Genomic DNA, 16,643 nt, shown 5'->3' on the forward strand with positions numbered 1-16,643 from the left:
GGGATAAATGTTGAGGATGCTGAGCAATATGGCTTCAACAAGTCATGTCACTCCAATGGCACGTCTCCTTTTGCGACAAGCTCAATAGCCATTTGTTCAACCAGTGGACTCGGGCTATGCAAAATCTTTTGGATGTCATATCTGGCCTCTGTGGGACTCTGTCTTGGTGGATAATACATTGCAATTGAGCAAATGGTATCCTTTTCTAAATTCCACTGATTCAAGCAACTCTAACGATAGATGCATCCAAGCTGGACTGTGGAGATCATCTGGATGGTTTTCACACTTGAGGTATATGGCCTGCTTATGAAAGACTTGATCAAACAAACTTCCTAGAACTAAGAGCAATATGAGGCCCCTCTAAAGACTTGCAGAGAGATTGTCCAGCAAAATCATCCTGGTTTAAAAGAACAACCAGGTGGTCATGTATTACATAAGCAGGGAGGAACTGGTCCTACCTCCTCTATTGAGAGACTGTCAAAATGTGGAAATGGGCTATTTCTGATGGTGTGTGACTCTGGGCCACATCTGATAGGTAAGAGCAATGTTCTGGCAACTGAGTCAAATCCTGTGACACTGTTGCATCCCAACATAGCATTCCTAGCACACCTGAGGTGTTGAGAGGTTGACATTGAATTACAGTATCTCACAGGTTTTGCTAGTTGCCAGGAAGGATTCCACTCAGAGGATATATGGTTTTATATGGAAGAGGTCTGCCATTTGTGTGAGGGCTAGGCCATAGATCACTTCATTTGCCATGCACAAAACCTGAGTACCTTCGACATTTATCAGAGACAGATATGAAGACCAACTCTGTAAGGGTTCACCTAAGTACAATTAGAGCTTAGAAGGTAAACCCATCTCTGTACAGCCTTTAGTTGTTACTTTGAGGCTTGTTACATATCAAGCCTCCCATAGTGTCATGGGACCTCATGTTGATCTATCCCAGCTGATTTAAAGCACCTTTAGCCACTAGATACCGGGCATCTGACTTGGATGGTCTTATTTTTGGTGGTGTTATCATACTGTGTTAATGAGCTCCAGACCCTGGTAACAAATCCTCCATATAGTTTTTAAATAGAGTGGTTTTACGTACCCATTTTAATTCCCTTCCTAAAGGTGTTGGATTTCCACCTTAACCATACTACTACTACTACTTATCATTTCTATAGCGCTACTAGACGTACGCAGCGCTGTACACTTGAACATGAAGAGACAGTCCCTGCTCGACAGAGCTTACAATCTAATTAGGACAGACAAACAGGACAAACAAGAGATAAGGGAATATTAAAGTCAGGATGATAAAATAAGGGTTCTGAACAAGGGTTAGGAGTTAAAAGCAGCATCAAAAAGGTGGGCTCGTAGCTTAGATTTGAAGACGATCAGAGATGGAGCTTGACGTACCGGCTCAGGAAGTCTATTCCAGGCATATGGTGCAGCAAGATAAAAGAAACGGAGTCTGGAGTTAGCATTGGAGGAGAAGGGTGCAGATAAGAGAGATTTACCCAGTGAACGGAGTTCCCGGGGAGGAATGTAGGGAGAGATGAGAGTGGAGAGGTACTGAGGAGCTGCAGAGTGAATGCACTTATAGGTCAATAAGAGGAATTTGAACTGCATGCTGAAACAGATAGGAAGCCAGTGAAGTGACTTGAGGAGCATAATGACCCTGATGGAATATTAGTCGTGCAGCAGAATTTTGAACAGATTGAAGAGGAGAGAGATGGCTAAGTGGGAGACCTGTGAGAAGCAAGTTGCAATAGTCTAAGCCAGGGGTAGGCAACTCCGGTCCTTGAGAGCCGCAGGCAGGTCAGGTTTTTAGGATAGCCACAATGAATATGCAGGAGATAGATTTGCAAGCACTGTCTCCATGGTATGCAAATCTATCTCCTGCATATTCATTGTGGATATCCTGAAAACCTGACCTGCCTGCGGCTCTCGAGGACCGGAGTTGCCTACCCCTGGTCTAAGAGAAGAGGTGATAAGAGCGTGGATGAGGGTTCTGGTAGTGTACTCAGAAAGGAAAGGGCGAATTTTGCTGATACAGAGAAAGAAACAACAGGTTTTAGCAGTCTGTTGAATATGTGCAGAGAAGGAGAGGGAGGAGTCGAAGATGACCCCAAGGTCACGAGCTGATGAGACAGGAAGGATGAGAGTGTTATCCATAGAAATAGAGACTGGGGGAGGAGGAGAGGTTGGTTTAGGGGGAAAGATAAGAAGCTCAGTCTTGTCATGTTTAGTTTCAGATGGCGCTGAGACATCCAGGCAGCAATGTCAGACAAGCAGGCTGATACTTTGCCTTGATTTCGGCTGAGATTTCTGGTTGTGAGAGGTAGATCTGGAAGTCATCAGCGTAAAGATGATACTGAAAACCATGGGATGAGATCAGAGTATCAAGGGAAGAAGTATAGAAGGATATCCAATTGTTGTCCTTCCAACCTTTTTCTGAAACTTCATGCCCACAAAGAGGAAAGCACACTGTACATTTGGGACTACAATAAAGTCTTGGCCGCCTCTGTGGAGCAGACTGAAGCCCAGATAAAGTCCACACAGATTTTTGTTTGTTTTGACCCAAACAGGATGGGTGCTGCTACCAGAAAACACACACTTTTATTTTTCCAATAAGCTTGCAGACTGTATTTCCTTAACTTATGCCCAGGCTTACTTTAGAGGGCTATGCAACAGCTCAAGGTATCAGAGCTATGGCCTCATTGGTAGTCCAGTTGACATAGTCCTTCCTTCATGAAGATATTTGCAGAGCTGGAACATGGACCTTTGTCCATACATTCACATCCCACTGCTGCCAAGAGTAGGCTTCCTGACGTGACAGTAGATTTGGCTGGACAGTCATCCAGAATCTGTTTGAGGTTTAGAATCCAACTGTATCCCGCCTAGGCCCTTCTGTTTCAGTTCCAGGTTCCCTTCTGATTAGCCTAGCAGTTAGCATAGTAGGGTTTGGACACGTTTCTAAAAGAAAAGTCCATAAGCCAGCAGTAAATTTAAAACAAATAGGAGGAAATATTTCTTCACTCAACATGTAATTAAAACTCGAGAATGGTGAAAACAGTTTATCAGGGTTTTAAAAAAGGTTTGGATAATTTCCTAAAAGAAAAGGCCATAAGATGGACTTGGGAAAATCCATTGCTTTTTTCTAGGATAAGCAGCATAAAATCTGTTTTACTCTTTGGGGGATCATGCCAAGTACTTGTGTTCTGGATTGGCCACAGTTGGAAAGAGGATACTGGGGTTGATGGACCATCAGTCTGTCCCAGTTTGGCAATGCTTATGTTCTTTAAAAAAAAAAAAATCTTGCAGAAAAAAATGATAAATGCTGCCTTTTGCCACCAAAATACTATTTAAGCAAACTATCCAAATATTGGTCAAATGACCAACTGAACAAACCAACAGTCTAATATAGTTGCCAGCTCAAAAGATTATATAATATTTTGTATAAGGAAGGAACCCTCAGACACTGAACTCACCTAGAATGCTTGCCTTCTGTGTATGAGGGCTTCAGGGGGTGTCTCGCGTGCTTATCTTTCATTGGGCCCTTCTGTATAAAACATTGTCACCAAAATAGTACATAAATATACAGTGCTCAGGGTTATAGTAATTAAAAATACAAAAAGTTCCATCTTTTGAAAAAATATTTCTCAGAGGACAAGCAGGCTGATGTTCTCACGTGTGGGTGACGTCATGTCGGCCCCTGGAGTGTTCTACTGCGCGAGGTGCCCGTACTGTCGCATGGTCATGCTCCTCAGTTCTTTCTTTTCCACGTCTGAGGAGACATGGAGTTCTGTAACCAGCGCTTCGCGTTCTCTAGGCCTCCGGAGTGGAAGTTCTTTTCTCTGCGAGTTCGTCTTTACCCTTTTCGAGGGTTCGTTTAAAAAAAAAAAAAATTTTAGTTCCTTTATTTCTTAGTTTTTTCGTTTTCTAAGTTTCCTTTCTTTTTTCGTTGCGACCGTTCTGAGGTCGCTCAGTCGGGTTTTTTTTCCCTTTTTTTGTGTCTTTTTCTTTGACACAATCGCGTCCTTTGATTTTGTGGAGGCGATTTTCCCCGCGATGTCATCGAAGATGCCCAGTGGCTTCAAGCCATGCGCCCGCTGCAACCGGACCATCTCTGGCACTGATCCGCACGCCTGGTGCCTTCAGTGCCTTGGGCCCGATCATCTTCAGGAGACCTGTAAGTTGTGCCTCAAAATGAAAAAGCGCACTCAGCTCTCCAGAGAGGCCCAGAGAGAAAACCTTTTTGGGTCCGGTACCTTGGCGGCGGCGGCGTTGAAATCTGTACCGTCGGCGTTGAGGGCAGCGTTGGCATCGGGAGACCAGGTACAGGCTGCCAAAAGACCAATACACGCTGGGAGCAGTGATGCATCGAGCGGGTCTCCACCCGTCTCGGCACCTCCTGCTTTGCAGGCCCCCCGGGACCGACCTGTATCGGACCCGGTCCCGAGGAGGCGTGTGGATTCCACGTCCTCCTCACCGGTACTGAGGAGTCTCGATGATGGGCGTCGGGCGAAGGCCAAGAAGCACCATCATCGTTCTCCTTCTCGACACGGTACTGGGAGCTCCGGGTCGTTGAAGCATTCGGCACCCGAGAAGCGTCGACGCTGAGAGGATTGTTCTCCCTCTGTGATGGAGGTGTTGACGCGACGGTCGTCTGGCAGCCCGGTACCGGCTCCCCAACCCCTGCAGGTTCTGCCTCCGAAGTCCACACCTGCACCGCAGCCTTCCTCAACAGCTTTTGTTGATGAGCGTATCAAGGCTATTTTTCCAGGTTTTATGGAAGTTGTGCTGCACCATTTGTGCCGGAGGCTCCTGCAGCACCTAGCCTTTTGCCGGTGGTGAGGTCGGAGTCGGCAGCCTCTCGGGTCGACTCTCCATTGTCATTGGTGGAGGAAGCTTCACCGGAGTCTCCTGGGGAGTCGACTTCTCGATACCGTCATCGAGGTCACCGCACCTCCATGTCGAGATGGGCTCGGATCCGAGCTGCTCTTTCTGAGCTGTTAGCCCCATCCGATGATGGCTCATCTGATGAGGATGGTGGGCATGGAGTTTTCTCTGCCGAGGATTCTCTAGGTCTTCCATCTGATTCAACTCCCTCACCTCAGAGGCAGCTCTCCCCTCCGGAGAGCTTGTCTTATTCATCTTTTGTGCAGGAAATGTCTGAGGCCATTCTCCTTTCCCTGTGGAGACTGTGGATGAGCCCAGGGCCAAGATGCTCGCGGTCCTGGATTATCCATCTCCACCTAAGTCTTATACCACAGTTCCTTTTCATGATACACTCAGGGAAGTGCAGATGAGGAACTGGGAGAAGCCTCTTTCATGCCCAACTATCCCCAAAAAGGCTGAGTCCCAGTATCGGATCCACGGGGAACCCAGTTTCGTCAGGCCTCAGTTGCCTCATGATTCTGCGGTGGTGGATTCCGCTCTCAGAAGGGCCAAGAGTTCTAGGAACTTTGCCTCGGTGCCCCCTGGGCAGGAACATAGAACCTTGGACTCTTTTGGGAGAAAGGCGTATCAGGCTGGCATGCTCGCATCCAAAATTCAATCGTACCAGCTCTTTACAAGCATTCATTTGCGGAACTCAGCGAGGCAGCTTGAGAGCTTGGTTGACGTGCTCCCGCCGGAGCAGGCCGAGCCTTTCTGTCAAGTGGTCAGGCAGCAGAAGGCGTGTCGCAAATTCCTGTCCAGGGGCATTTACGATACTTGCGATGTGACATCCAGATTTTCTGCTATGGGTATAGTGATGCGCAGACTCTCATGGCTGCATGCCTCTAATCTGGAGGAAAGGACTCAGCAGAAAATTGCGGATATCTCTTGCCGGGGGGATCATCTTTTTGGAGAGAAGGTTGAAGAGTTAATTGATCATCTGTATCAGCTTGATAACGCTATGGATTCTCTCTCCCACCGGGCGCCTTCTGCATCTACTTCCTCATCTAGGAAGTTTTTTTAAAGGGAAGAGGAGTGCTTCCTACGCCTCTAGGGGCCGTAGGTACACTCCTGCTTCTCGACAGCCGGTTCAGGCTCTGCCACAGCGAGCTCGTTCTCGTCAACAGCGTGCGCCGAAGCAGGCCCCTGCAGCTGCCCAGCAAAAACCAGGACGGGTTTTTGACTGGCTCCAGTTGAGCATAGCCAGCTATCAAAGTGTCCGTGCCGGACAATCTGCCTGTCGGGGGGAGGTTAAAATTTTTTCACCAAAGGTGGCCTCTTGTACCGCTGACAGGTGGGGTCTTCAAATAGTCCGGTTAGGATACACTCTAAATCTGGAAACCAAACCTCCAAATTGCCCACTGAGAGCTCAGTCCTTTCAGCTCTCAGCACAGGCAAGTACTTGCAGAGGAAGTCTCCGCCCTCTCTCCGCTCCAATGCGGTTGAGCCCGTTCCACCAGGGCAAGAAGGGCTGGGATTCTATTCCAGGTACTTCCTTGTGGAAAAGAAAACAGGGAGGATGCGTCCCATCCTAGACCTAAGGGGCCTGAACAAGTATCTGGTTTGAGAAAAGTTCAGGATGCTTTCCCTGGGCACCCTTTCTTCCCATGATTCAGGAAAAACGATGGCTATGCTCTCTGGACTTAAGGATGCTTATACACACATCCCGATACTTCCAGCTCACAGGAAGTATCTGGGCTGGGTTTGGCTGGGAACGCAGCATTTTCAGTACTGTGTGCTGCCTTTTGACTTGGCGTCTGCGCCCAGGGTATTTACCAAGTGCCTGGCAGTTGTTGCAGCGTCCCTACGCAGACTGGGAGTGCATGTGTTCCCTTATCTAGACGATGGCTGGTGAAGAGCACCTCCCAGCAGGAGCTTTACAGTCCATGCGGATGACAAGTGCTTGAACTACTAGGGTTTGTAATCAATTTACCCAAAGTCCCATCTCAACCCGGTTCAAAAATTGGAATTCATAGGGGCTCTGTTGTGCACGAAGACAGCTTGTGCCTATCTTCCCGAGCCAAGAACGGACAACCTTCTGTCTCTGGTCTCCAGGGTTCAAGGGTCTCACCAGATCACAGCTTGGCAGATGTTGAGACTTCTGGGGCACATGGCTTCCACAGTTCATGTAACTCCCATGCAGGTCTACACATGAGATCAGCTCAGTGGACCCTAGCTTCCCAGTGGTATCAAGTTACAGGGGATCTAGAGGTTGTGATCCAGCTGTCCACTGACTTTTGGAATTCCCTTCAGTGGTGTACAATTCGATCCAATCTGGTTTTGGGGCACCCATTCCAAATTCCTCAGCCACAAAAAGTGCTGATGACGGACGCATCCCTCCTAGGATGGGGAGCACATGTAGATGGGCTTCATACTCAAGGAGCTTGGTCCCTTCAGGAAACGTGTCTTCAGATCAACCTCCTGGAGTTGCGAGCAATCTGGAACGCCCTAAAGGCTTTCAGAGATCGGCTGTTTAATCAAATTATTCAAATTCAGATAACCAGGTTGCCATGTACTACGTCAACAAGCAGGGGAGCACCGGATCTCTCCCTCTGTGTCAGGAACCCGTCCAGATGTGGCTGTGGGCTCGCCAATACTGCATGTTTCTCCAAGCCATTTATCTGGCCGGCGTAAACAGTCTGGCCGACATGTTGAGCAGGATAGTGCAACCTCAAGAGTGGTCGCTGAACATGGCTGTAGCCAGAAAGATTTTCCGAGAGTGGGGCACCCCCCTCGGTGGATGTTTTTGCCACTCAATTCAATCACAAGGTCCCTCAGTTCTGTTCTAGACTACAGGCCTACGGCAGACTAGCGTCTGATGCCTTTCTCCTTCATTGGGGGACAGGCCTTCTATATGCGTATCCTCCCATACCTCTGGTGGGGAAGACTTTTTGCTGAAACCCAAGCAAGACTGAGGGACCATGATTCTGATAGCACCCTTTTGGCCCCGTCAGATTTGGTTTCCTCTTCTTCTGGAGTTATCTTCCAAAGAACCGTGGAAATTGGACTGTTTTCCAACCCTCATTACTCAGAACGAGGGGGCACTTCTACATCCCAATCTCCAGTCTCTGGCTCTCACGGCCTGGATGTTGAGAGCTTAGAATTCGCCTCCTTAGGTCTCTCTGAGGGTATCTCCCGAGTCTTGCTTGCTTTCAGGAAAGATTCCACTAAAAGGTGTTACTCCTTTAAATGGAAGAGGTTTGCTGTCTGGTGTGACAGCAGGGCCCTAGATCCTTGTTCTTGTCCTGCACAGACCCTGCTTGAATACCTTCTACACTTATCAGAGTCTGGTCTCAAGAACAACTCAGTAAGAGTTCACCTTAGTGCGATTAGTGCTTATCATCAACGTGTAGAAGGTCAGCCTATCTCTGGACAGCCTTTAGTTGTTCGCTTCATGAGAGGTTTGCTTTTGTCAAAGCCCCCTGTCAAACCTCCTCCAGTGTCATGTGATCTCAATGTTGTTCTCACCCAGCTGATGAAACCTCCTTTTGAGCCACTGAATTCCTGCCATCTGAAGTACTTGACCTGGAAGGTCATTTTCTTGGTGGCTGTTACTTCAGCTCGTAGGGTCAGTGAGCTTCAAGCTCTAGTGGTTCATGCTCCTTATCTTAAATTTCATCATAACAGAGTTTTCCTCCGCACGCACCCTAAGTTCCTGCCAAATGTGGTGTCGGAGTTCCATCTGAACCAGTCGATTGTCTTGCCAACATTCTTTCCCCGTCCTGGCGAAAGCAAGCTGCACACTTTGGACTGCAAAAAAGCATTGGCCTTTTATGTGGAGTGGACAAGCCCCCACAGACAGTCCGCCCAGTTGTTTGTTTCTTTTAATCCCAACAAGAGGGGAGTTGCTGTCTGGAAACGCACCATATCCAATTGGCTAGCAGATTGCATTTCCTTCACTTATGCCCAAGCTGGGCTGACTTTAGAGGGCCATGTCACGGCTCATAATGTTAGAGCCATGGCTGCGTCAGTGGCTTATCTGAGGTCAGCCAGTATTGAAGAGATCTGCAAGGCTGCGACGTGGTCATCAGTCCACACATTCACATCTCACTACTGCCTTCAGCAGGATAGCCGACGCGACAGTTGGTTTGGGCAGTCGGTGCTTCAGAATCTGTTTGGGGTTTAGAATCCAACTCCAACCCTCCTAGGCCCATTTTTATTCTGTTCCAGTTACTTGTTTATTGTTTCAGGTCAATCTCTGTTATGTCCTCGCCGTTACGAGGCCCAATTGACCACTGTTTCTTGTTTTGAGTGAGCCTGGGGGCTAGGGATACCCCACACGTGAGAATATCAGCCTGCTTGTCCTCGGAGAAAGTGAAGTTTATTACCTGAAGCAGGTATTCTCCGAGGACAGCAGGCTGGATATTCTCACAAACCCTCCCACCTCCCCTTTGGAGTTGTCTTTCTTTTCATCTATTGGATTCAACTGAGGAGCGTGACTGCACGACGGACGGGAAATCGTGTTCGCGCATGCGCAGTACGGATGCCTCGTGCGGAAGAACGCTCCAGAAGAGACTTCTGAGATTTTTTGCTAAAATCCTCCGGGGGCCGACGTGACGTCACCCACACGTGAGAATATCCAGCCTGCTGTCCTCGGAGACTACCTGCTTCAGGTAAGAAACTTCGCTTTATTTGCACTTAGAGTGTTTTGATGTCTCCAGGGTCAGTAGCTTAACCTTCCAAATAAAATTACAGATTAATTCATCCAATTGCAAAATTTCAAGTGGCTGAGATCTCCCCCTAAAATGAAACGCGAAACTCCACGGATTTCATTTATCAACTGCGTCTGAGGACTCGGGTGAAGACTCCAATGTTGCAGTAACTCTCAAACAAATTTCTGGTATCCTCCCTTGAGAGTGAAGACCTTTTAATAGGAATTCCTTTTGATTCATCCTTTTCCCTTACAAGGAATTTGTCTCATTATTGATCTCTTACCCCTGTTTTTCTACAGTGCATGTCATGAAAGGTTCCCTTTTCTGTGCACTTAGAAGTGAGTTGATATATTGGGCCTTCGAAAAAATAATAGTTACAGTCTACTACATGCAGCAGATTTGTTTGTGGCAAATTCCAATACCTTTGCTCTTATCAACTGTAGTACAATTAAAAATAATTTATGTACTATTGGAATTATCTATACCTTTATCTTAAATTATTGTAGACTGCTTAGATGCTACCTTCTAAGTGGCATGTCAAATGAAGCTGAACACTTGAAACTTGAATAAGGTAAATTTGTTTCCTGGATTCAACAAAATTCATCTTGTACAGCTGCTTCAGCTACTCCAGATAGGGAAAATATTAAGCAATGTAAAGATTGTTCCAGGACACCACTAGGAGACGATCCCAGTCTATTAAACTGCCTTGGGAAAAGCCTTCCTAGGAGCCATACTATAGGGCGGAGCTAGCTACAGCATAGTGCTTTGTGTGTCCTGTGAGAGGGGGAGGGTAACATATATAATGGCAGCGTATTTGAATAAAATCCTTCTTCTCACATTACACAAATCTGAGATATTTTGCTCCAGGAACTGACGAGCAAGGAAACAAGCCAATTTGTTATAAAAATAAAGGCTGTTTATTTACGTGCACATGGGAGAACAAAAGTGAAGAGACAGTAACTGCAAATTATATAGAGCTGAAAGCGAATGTAAGATAACTCTGGAAAATAAAAGGCAAATATGCTTATCAGAGGATAGGTCAGCATGAACGCACATTAAAACCTAGGCCATCCCTAGAAACAGATGTATCATTCCTTTAGCAACAACAGAGCTGGTATACATCCTGCATGTAGATTAGGACAGCAGATAAACAGCTTTGTGCAGAATATCCCAGGCAGGTCTCAACAGTGCAAACAGAGCAGATGGCTGGCAGTAACCTGAGTGATGCCACCTCAGGTCAGATAGAAGAACCGGCTCTCTCCTTGGTTTCCAGTGTCTCTTCATGCAGTTCTGGTGGAGGCAGAAATCCTTGAAACTGACAAGCTCCTCCCCATGTCCTGGATCTTCTGACCCAGGGAATTATTGCAAAGACATGTAGTATCCGCAAATTGCAATTATAGGTCTCAATTGCAGTTCTAGATCTCGGGCTCCATACTATCCAGTGATGTGGCCTTGGTTCAGTGCTTAGGCCCAGGCTTCAAAGTAGCTTAGTGTGAAGCTGGTCACCCTTCCAGACTCCAGCCAGGGCTGACCTTGCTTAGCTTCCACCACTCACACGTTCACTGCTGGGCTTTAGCCTTCTCGGTAACTCACAGGATTCTCTCTCAAACACTGGGGAGTTTTCTGCCTCCTCTTCTCCCTTCACAAAACGCTCCTCAACACCAGGCTTCTTGCAATTAAGGTGTTTTATTAATGTCTTTAACATGAACATTTCTTCAAATCAAACATAACATAAAAGGCACTTCACTCAGAGCCTGCGTCTTAAACCCTTCTCAACCTTAGACAGTTCCTCAAACTCAAACAGTCAAACAAAAGAATTTACTTTCCTTCTCAGAGCTGCCACCTTTTCCAGAGAGAGCTTCCACAGTGCTGCCATCTACCTCCTACAGCTTTCCACCACTCTCTTAATAAAGCTGCCTGCAATCCTCTCACACCTGGTTCAATTTCCCAATCAACTGCTGGCTTCTCAGTCTCCTGGCTAGAGTCCTCCCCCTGACTCTGATTCTCTTGCTGCTGCAGTGCATTCTGGACCTTATAGTTCCCTGCCTCATCACATTAGTCACCATGACTTAGGGTGCATGTCACAGTCCAAGAATGTAGGAATCGGTGCACAGGTCACACTGTATTTAGGAATGTCTTGCAGTTTCTCGTGCTAAGGTTGTCCCTGAGCTCTCTTTTTTTTTTTTTTTAGTTATATAGGCAGGGGTTTTGCTCTTACAATGCTGTGTACAAGGATTGTTTTCTTATCAGTTATATTTGGTACAATATATGCTTACTTGGGGCCAGTGTTAGACATACTGCGGTCCAGGGCAGAAACTTAGGATGGAGCCCAAAAATCCAGTAGCAAGATTTGGATAGGCTTAGGACCTCCTTTGGCATGGGGACCCAGGGCAGTTGCTCAGTTTGTACCGTACTGTCAGACCATACCGTCCTTTCAAAATATACAAGGTATTTCTTCTAGTCTATGTCTGCTCACACAGTCTAAGCTAATAGTTTTTCTTATCAAAGACAGATGCTTCTAGAACCCACCTTATCTGCTCAACATATGATGTCTGACACTTTCTAGAATATTGTCATCAGCCTTTACTGCCAGACTTCTGAATGGCTATAAGCTTGAGATCTATAAGACAGTTTGTGTGCTAAGATGGCAAATTTGCCATGACTTGGAGATGCTTATGCTGAAAATTTGAGACAGTGCATACTATCGAAGATCATTATAGAAATCTGCAGTGCCTTTTTTTATGGTAGCATCAGAGCTTACATCATCTTGTAGACTGCCTAATATGGGAGGGGCTTTACATTTAGGAAAAAAAAAAACTTTCTCTCCTTTATCAGACCAGCTCAATGATAGTCTATCCAGGCATTGCCAGAATAAAAAAAAAAAAAAAAAAACAAAACCCAAACTGCCCCTGTTCAGCCTAGGCAGCCTTTCTGTTTTTGTCTAAACCCTCTGGATTAGTTTTGAAACCCATAACCTGCCCTGCCTGATGGGGGAGGGTCATGTGCGCTACTTTTCTTCAAGAAGGGTAATATATAACAACAAATTCCCACATGGTCAATATTGTCTCATGTTTTTATGCAAATCCTCCTAAAAGACCATGCATCATAGTCCCACACCCAGCTTCTTCATAAAGAAGCCCTTCTGCTGTTGGAAGCTAATTTCAGAGGTTAAGAATGGGTTAATTTCAACTGTTTATTATTCCAAAGAAGATAGGATGTCTGTGCATTATCTTGGACCACAGACTTCCCACTATCCTCCCCTGTTTGGCCTAAGATGGGTGACTGCTTGATCTCACGTCTACTTATAGATAGTTATATACCAATTCTAGTGGCCTAGTGGTTAGGGTGGTGGACTTTGGTCCTGGGGAACTGAGTTCGATTCCCACTTCAGGCACAGGCAGCTCCTTGTGACTCTGGGCAAGTCACTTAACCCTCCATTGCCCCATGTAAGCCGCATTGAGCCTGCCATGAGTGGGAAAGCGCGGGGTACAAATTTAACAAAAATAAAAAATAAAAAAAATTCCAATTATCTTGCCTTCAATATGGCTTGTAAGACTTGGTTATTCTGGGCAATATTTTTATTACTTTTTATACTAAAGTGTTTGTTTTTATTGTATGTTACTGTAATGTGATTTTGAATGTGTGTGTTTTTAAGTCATGAGGAATGTTTTTGGCAAGTACCTTTATACATTTTAATAAATAAATTTCAGTAAGTATCTTCATTAATCCTGAAGATAAAACATCAGCATTAGAGTGCTCATTTTCAAACTTTTCTCTGTTCCCATTGTGTTCACCAACTGTCTTGTGGATGTGGTAGCCCACCAACACAAGCAGATATTCCTAATGTTTCCTTTCCTTTATAACTGGTTTATAGTAGCTTCACTACTGGGTTTAGCCATCTTCACGAAGAACACAAATTTGTATATACTTGTTTCTTGTTTTTTTCATTAGCTTTGTATTTACAGTCTAGATTGTTTTCTTTATCTTGTTCTAGACACAAAACAAGTGAAAGCTTTCCTTCCACAGGACAGAATGCAAAGGCTAATATAGCGTATTAAGATGGTTGAGTACTCACCATGAGTGATGACCACAACCTAGCTCAAGGCCATATTTGATTGCTTCTCTGTTTCCTATTTAAGAACATAAGAATAGCCATACTGGGTCAGACCAATCCAGGTCACAGGTATCTGGCAGAAACCCAATTAGTAGTAACATTCCATGCCACTTAATCCTGCGGCAAGCAGTGGCTTCCCCCGTGTCCATCTCAATAACACTTTTCCTCCAAGAACTTGTCCAAACCTTTTTTTTTTTTTTAAACCCAGATTCCTAGGAAGCTCTGCTATTACCACTAGGGGTCAAGAAGCCAAATAAAAATTTGACCGCTAGTAGTAATAGTCCAAGATTACTGCTAGGGGTTATGGTAGCCATTTTGACCCTAAGGCCGAATAGCAGGAGTGACTGGGGTTTGCTGCTGCTCCCACTAGATCTCCAGGTATCTTTGTAAGAGCCCGGGTTTGGGATGGGTGGTTGTGTGGGGAGAGGTTTGATGTTAGGAGGTGGGGGGAGACATGCTGCTGTTGGGGGAGGGCATTGGCCTTTGCACCTGCCCTTTTAGGCTGGCAATTGTGTGTCTTGGGACACGTGTAAAGGTGACGTCCAAAATCTTTGCTTAGCAAGTGCTTTTCCCTTGTAAAATGGGGAATAGAAATCTAGATTTAGCCTACCTATGTATGTAGATACCTCTATTAATGTGTGGAGATGATTCTAAAATAAGAGACTTGGTTATTTTTTTTATTTTTTATTTTTATTACATTTGTACCCCACGCTTTCCCACTCATGGCAGGCTCAATGCGGCAGGCAATGGAGGGTTAAGTGACTTGCCCAGAGTCACAAGGAGCTGCCTGTGCCGGGAATCGAACTCAGTTCCTCAGTTCCCCAGGACCAAAGTCCACCACCCTAACCACTAGGCCACTTCTCCCTTAACCTTTGTATATTCAGTTTTATCATAAGGTAAGTCTGTGTACATGCCCTAAATTTCTGCTAAAGGTGATCGCATTGTTTATTTATTGAGTCTTTATACCCTTTCAGGCTAAAATCAAAACAGGTTTACAATAAGACATTGCAAAGAAGGAAAAAAGTACAAGCCAATGATAGGACAGAAGGGAAAAAGGGAAGAGAGATCAGTACTACTACTACTACTTAACATTTCTAGAGCGCTACTAGGGTTACGCAGCGCTGTACAGTTTAACAAAGAAGGACAGTCCCTGCTCAAGGAGTTTACAATCTAAAGGACGAAATGTCAAGTTGGGGCAGTCTAGATTTCCTGAGTAAGGGGTATGGTGGTTAGGTGCCGAAGGCGACATTGAAGAGGTGGGCTTTGAGCAAGGATTTGAAGATGGACAGGGAGGGGGCCTGGGGAATGGGCTTAGGGAGTTTATTCCAAGCATGGGGTGAGGCGAGGCAGAAAGGGCGGAGCCTGGAGGCGGTGGAGGAGAAGGGTACTGAAAGGAGGGATTTGTCTTGAGAGCAGAGGTTGCAGGTAGGAACGTAAGGGAATGCAGTCATCCAGTGACTGAATTGAGCTACAGCTGGTCTGGGAAGGCCAGAGTTGAAAAGATGGGCCTGGAGGGCTGCCCTAAATGTAGGATAGGGTTATTTAGACTGTGAGTGGGGAGGGATAGAGTTCCAGAGAGAAGGGACAATATAAAAATTAGGGCTGCACATCGATTAACATTTTTAATCGCATGATTAAGCGCATGATCCACCAGGGGCACCATCTCCTTCCATCTCCCTCTCCTTCATGTGCACCATCTCCTCCCTTCTCTTCCCCTGGTGCAATTTCCTAGCCAGTAGAGTGGATACTCTGAAGGGAGTAGAAACAATGAGAAGGGATCTCCAAATGTTAGAAGAATGGTCAAGGGTCTGGCAGTTAAAATTTAATGAAACCTATCTCTCTGGTGTACCAACTAATTTGGTTTTCTCTAAATTATCTCAAAAAAGCAAAACAAAACAGAACCTAGAATAATATAAACCCAGTGCATCATGATCATTGGAGCAACAATTCCTAAACAGATAGATACTCATCCACCATCATCGCACTTAACCCTGCCTGCCTACCAAATAGTTCTTAAACACTTATAACAGTCATGATATCTTTAAACTGTTAGTTGAATAAAATTCAAAAATCTCTACTTATCTGCAGGGATGTAGATCTCAAAACACATGCCCAGGTGCAATAGTGTTTGTTCTTCACCCTGTTCAGCGATTGGAGTTTATAGGAGTGTTCACGAGACACAAAAGGTTCGAGCCTACCTCCCAATGGCAAGAGCAGACAATCTTGTCTCACTCGCGTCCAAGGTTCGTGCCTCTCAGCATGTCGCAGCTTGGCAGATGTTGAGATTGTCGGGCCACATGGCTTCCACAGTGTATATTACACCCATGACATGTTTTTAAATGAGATCAGCTCAATGGACTCTAGCTTCTCGGAATCAAGCCACAAGGAGTCTAGAAGATGTCATCCAAGTGCCCCCAGTGGTGGACCAGTCTATTCAGTTTGACTCTGGGACTTCCATTTCAAGTTCCTCAGCTATAAAATGTGCTGACGACAGATGCATCTCTCCTGGGATGGAGGACTTGTGTAAATGGGCTTCACATTCAAGGAGCTTGACCCTCCCAGGAAATTAATCTTTAGATCAATCTCCTGGAGCTTTAGGCAATCTGGAACACTCTAAAGGCTTTCAGAGATCAGCTATTTTACAAAATTCCTCTCATCCAAACAGACAATCAGGTTACAATGTATTACACCAACAAGCAAGGGGGCACCGGATCACACCCTTTGTGTCAGGAGGCCGTCCGGATGTGGCATTGGGCTCGCAGACATGGCATGCTCCTTCGAGCCACTTATCTGGCGGGCAAAAACAATACCCTGGCCGACAAGCTGAGCTAGATAATGCAACCTCACGAGTGGCCGCTCCACATGGGTATTGCCCGCAAGATCATCTGGGGGTGGGGCACCCCATCTGTGGATCTTTTTGCCACTCAAATCAACCATAAGGACCCTCA

The 16,643-nt window shown here is 45.8% G+C and overlaps 1 protein-coding gene across 1 annotated transcript in view; it reads left to right on the plus strand.

Moving 5' to 3' along the window:
- The window catches only part of GPBP1 (GC-rich promoter binding protein 1), a 373,516-nt gene that overhangs the window by 194,237 nt on the left and 162,636 nt on the right, over positions 1-16,643 (plus strand).

This window comes from Microcaecilia unicolor, chromosome 2 (assembly GCF_901765095.1).
Source record: "Microcaecilia unicolor chromosome 2, aMicUni1.1, whole genome shotgun sequence".
Taxonomy (NCBI): domain Eukaryota; kingdom Metazoa; phylum Chordata; class Amphibia; order Gymnophiona; family Siphonopidae; genus Microcaecilia; species Microcaecilia unicolor.